Consider the following 4,764-nt stretch of genomic DNA (forward strand, 5'->3'; position numbering starts at 1 on the left):
CTCCCCCTACTTCCAGCCTGAGCTCTGTGCTCCCTGGCTGCCATTTCAGTAGGACCAGATGCAGATCCCTGTCACCACCAATCAAGTTGCCTCTGCCTCCCTGCTCTCCCTGTCACAAATAACTACATTTCTGGAGCTGTAGGACAAAGTAAATGTCCCCTCCTTTAAATTGCTCCATCAGCTATTTGATCACAGAGATGGAAAAAGTAACTAATGCAAGGGTGAGAGAAAAAGCTATTCTTGAAGACAATGGTCCAGAGTATGAATTCTCAGGGGAACCAGACTTGAACTTCCAATTTTGTTGGCACCAAACACATCTCTAAGTCTAGAGCAATGAAACTCAGTTCTACCCTAGCATGGACAGAAGTGACAAGACCAGTTAGTGTTACCCACAGTGCTAAAAAAGAGGGTGCTAGAGAGCCTCTGGGTGTGGAGGCTGACAGCATCGGGAGTCGGATTGGGAGAGTGGGAGGAAGAGTCATGCTGCAGAGGCCACCGGAAGCCAGAAGGTGGGTTTACAGGCAGAATGCTCATAAACAAGAGAGTGTAACTCTAATTCCCTTTAAACATTTATCATGAAAAACTTTTACTGAGAGAATTTTCCAACAAAAAAGGCTACAAACACTTGTTATTGCCAGAAACTGCCTTGTGGTTTGCCATCCTGGGCATCTGCTTGAGCTCGAAACTGGGAACCAGGTCGCCAAAGTTAAATATAAGCTAAGATTAAATTACTTCTCTCCTGTGTTTATGTATCTCCCTAGAATGACAGCATTTTAGCAATGGCATGGCACTCATTAAAAGATGGGATGTCACATCAAGCCAGTCACAGCCACAATGAAAATACAGGCATCTCTGCACATTTTTCAATAATCTACTATGGTCTGTTAGAATAAAATTTAGGCTCCCAGTTTTAAACTTAAAATACATGCAAATGTTTTTTTCTTCCAATGTGAATAGATATACGGCAGAAATGCGTGAGTTTTGGTTCAACATCAAAGAACAATTTCTGGATTTCTGGAAATTCTCAATGTTGACTTAAAAGGTATTTTTATATGTTAAAAGCTGTGCCATTCTTCTAGGAATGGCCAAGGGGAAAAAACATAGTGCTTCCAAAGGAAAGAGAATCCATCCACCACACCAATAGTCACCAAAAGAAGGGTAAGGGAAGATAGATGCAAACTTCCGGTCTGGAAAGCCTCTGACCCAGAGGTATCGTGTGTGGGCGAATCAGCCCAGCAATTCTGAATCTTTACAGAGCTGCTATTATCATCGACAAGTATTTTCTGCATGGTGCACAATCTGTCCTTCTGTAAGTAGCCAATCCATACCACAGTTGCAGAGAGTTAGCTATATTTGGATGTCATACTTTCTCAGGTATGGAGCAAAGCCAAGGTCGCCAGTTGCAGCCCGAGTTTTCCTTTAAGTAATCCTAGCATGCTTGCCTCTCCACATGGGAAGGATAAAACTAGTGAAACTATGCCATCAAATTCTTCCTATGGTGGGACCTGCTTGAGACAGGAATAGAGCACATTAAGTTCTGAGTATATTATCAAGGAGAAACTACTAGATTTTCCTATAGGCTGTGTCCATCTTACAAAGCAGTGTAGAGAATACCTGCACTGAGAATAAAAAACCCATATTCTATCCTTTCCCCCATTTGCTCAATAAAATGCTGAAAAATGAGCATAGTTCTATGTCACTACAACATGATCCATGAGAAGTTCTAAAATGTATGTCTTCTTGAAATGGTGAAAAAATGCATTCATTTGCAAATTATTTAACAAGGAGTTGGAGAGAGAAACCCAAAGAAGCCCACACAGGAAGATAGTTTTTTTTTTTTTACATGGCAAGAGTAGGGTTCTTTGGGCATAAAGTAAGTAGAACCCAAGTTGATATAAGAGGCAGGACATTTTCCAGGAATGAAAACAAATGGGTGCAGTGTCCTCAAGTAAGGGAGAGAACTAGGAAGGCCAAGGCTCAAGGGCAGGATTAAAGAGTGACAGAGATCTGGGCATGGTGTCACAGGCCTTTAATCTCAGCAGTTGGGAGGTAGAGGCAGGCAGATTACTGTGTGTTCGAGGCCAGCCTGGTCCACAAAGAGAGTCCATGACAGCCAGGACTACACAGAGAAACTCTGTCTCAAAAAAAGAAAATAAGGGTAGACTAGACATTGCAGGGCTAAATATATCATGAGCTCATAAGCATTTCAGGAATTTTGTTCTTGTCAAATAATTAAATCATGACATGAATAAATGTTGAGCTGATATAAAGAGAGCTATGTGTCAGAAATCTCAATGAAGCTGCAATGGGGGGGGGGCAGCATCATGAACTCACCTATCAGAAGTGTGCAGTAGCTTAGCCCAGACCCTAACAGCAAAGACTAAAGGCACAGGTGGTACTGAAACTGCTTAAGAAGTCAACGCAAGGGGTGCAGCGGGTGTGCACGGGTGCTGCTCAGGGTTGCCATGGCAGAGTTGCAGCAACTCTGAGTGCAGGAGGCTGTGGACGCTATGGTGGAAAGTGTAGACAGAGAAAACATCAGGAAGATGCAGGGCTTCATGCTCCGATGCAGCGCCAACTGCTGTGAGGTCAGCCAAGCATCTATGCAGCAGGTGCACCAATGCATCGAGTGCTGCCATGCACCTCTAGCTCAACGCCAGACCTTGGTCACCAGCAAGCCAGAAAGGTTCCAGGACCACCTGGCTTGGTGCACCATGCATTGTAATGACAAAGCCAAAGGCTCGATAGATGAAGGAAATGAGGAGCTGCAAATGAAATGAGAGCTGGACAGCTGTGTGGCCAAGTGTGTGGATGACCACATGCACCTCATCCCAACAATGACCAAGAAGATGGAGGAGTCTCTGTCATCTGTCAGGAAATAAAATTGTTTGACAGTGACCATTGGGGCTGAGGGAAAGCTATTTAAAAGGAAGAATGGCAGTTTAGTATGATAAGCAATGTTTATGAATGAGGAAAACTCAGGACACAGCAAGTTCCAGGCATATGCCGCTCACCCCTGGATACCAATTCCTTTACATCTGGATCTTAGAAGGTAACATAGAAAGAAGCTGGTGCTAAAATCTGGATTGCACAAGAGAGAATTCTAGACCCTACATTTCATGTGCACATGCTTGTTCTGGCAGAGAGATTGCCCTTGCACCAAGAGCTCAGATTTTTACTGCATAGACATCCAAGCTGGCAGCTTTCTTCAACCTGCTGGTAAAGTCTGAGGAGAGGTGTGTCTGTTGCCAGGCTGCTGGTTACCACGAGTGTCACCACGCCACCTTGCATATGCTGTGAAACAAAGCCCAGTAGGCTAATGATTTAGAGGGAGGAAAGGTTTCCGCTCCAGGTCTTTATTTTGCTTGGTTTTGCCTTATGTGCAGGGACATAAGTGAAGTGGATGTAAAATACAGAGGGAAAGTAGTTTGAATGACTTGTACAGGTTCCTCATGTTTTCTGGCCATCAATGGGAATGTACATTTCTTCAAATTCTGTCATTCTGGAATCGCCTGAAGAAGTCGGTGTCACACTGTTGATGTGAGAAACAGCTTTCGTCACTGACTTTTGGAGCAAAGTGACACATCCCCATGAAGAGCAAGCAGTTTTGTCACTCATGTACCAGTAGCTGAGAATCAACAGTAAAATAGGAACTATTGAGAAGTACTTTACATCAGAATAAAAGTCCAAACCCAGTATTATCCAGCCCCTGAATTCACAGAGCCTCACAGCAGTAATCCCCTGGCAACAAGGAGGCCTAAAAGTAAGCAACATGGGCCCAGGAAAGCTAGGACCATGACAGATGAAGATAGGCATATGACCTCTTACCAAATGTCAGTTTTGCCTGGGACTCTGCAGTTTAGTGTTGCTGGCCCAACATGTCACCTTATCTTTTGGATAAGTACTATGTTGTATTTATACCAAGTACTTGAAACCGTGATATACCTGTCTGTTTGCTGTGTCAAGCCTGCAATATATTTTCCAAGTGGTTTGTTTTTTAAATAAAGTTTCATTTGTCTCCAAAATTAAAAATATATAAATAATAAAAAAATAAAAAAGAAGTCAGTGCAGCAGTGAAGTAACCCAGAAGCAAAAAGACAAATGTTGCATGCCTTCTCTTATTTGCAGATGTTAGCTTTTAACATTTAGCTGTGTGTGTTTCAATCAGACTGAGCTTCTAATGAGGGACCTGGGGTAGGAGGACCTTCCAAAGCAGATGAAATAGAATACAGTTGTTATAAAGAGATAAAAGGAAACAAGAATAAAGAGAATGAAGTAGGGACAGGTGGGGGTCAAATGAAGGAGGGAATACAGGGAAGGGCTACTAACACTAAAGGACTTCTGAAAAGTCGTATGGAAACATATTAGTGTAGCTGCTCCCTAAAACATATACATATGAAAGGAACTTAAATGGAGACACCATGTAATGGGGAGATAAATGCCCCAACTAAGAAACTTTACACCCCCAAGCAAAATCACTTTAACCAAGAATTGGTTAAATTTTGTTGAGTCACTGGCCAAAGAGGTCGCACAGATTTCCTCCTAATACCACAAACCATTGCCAGAGTTATTAGGTGCCTCCACAACCTGATGGTAAGGTGCTATTGCTAAAGACATCACTTACTTACACCATCAAACATGGAAAAATTAAGCTTGGGCCCAACTAGAAACTTAACTCCTACTGACTAACATCCATGGTGCTGAAGGTACTTTTTGCTTTTTGCACTACTAGGGGAGAAGCAACCATCAATTCCTCCTAGTTAC

General features: G+C 42.8%; 1 pseudogene across 1 annotated transcript; it reads left to right on the top strand.

Annotated features, from left to right (window-relative positions):
• Window positions 1-2,462: 2,462 nt before the first annotated feature.
• LOC311609024 (protein FAM136A-like) lies at window positions 2,463-3,720 on the top strand (annotated as a pseudogene). The gene has a single exon. The product of its transcript is annotated as a protein FAM136A-like (transcript).
• Window positions 3,721-4,764: the final 1,044 nt, after the last annotated feature.

Source organism: Acomys minous (genome assembly GCF_964271855.1).
Source record: "Acomys minous genome assembly, chromosome: 11".
Taxonomy (NCBI): Eukaryota; Metazoa; Chordata; class Mammalia; order Rodentia; family Muridae; genus Acomys; species Acomys minous.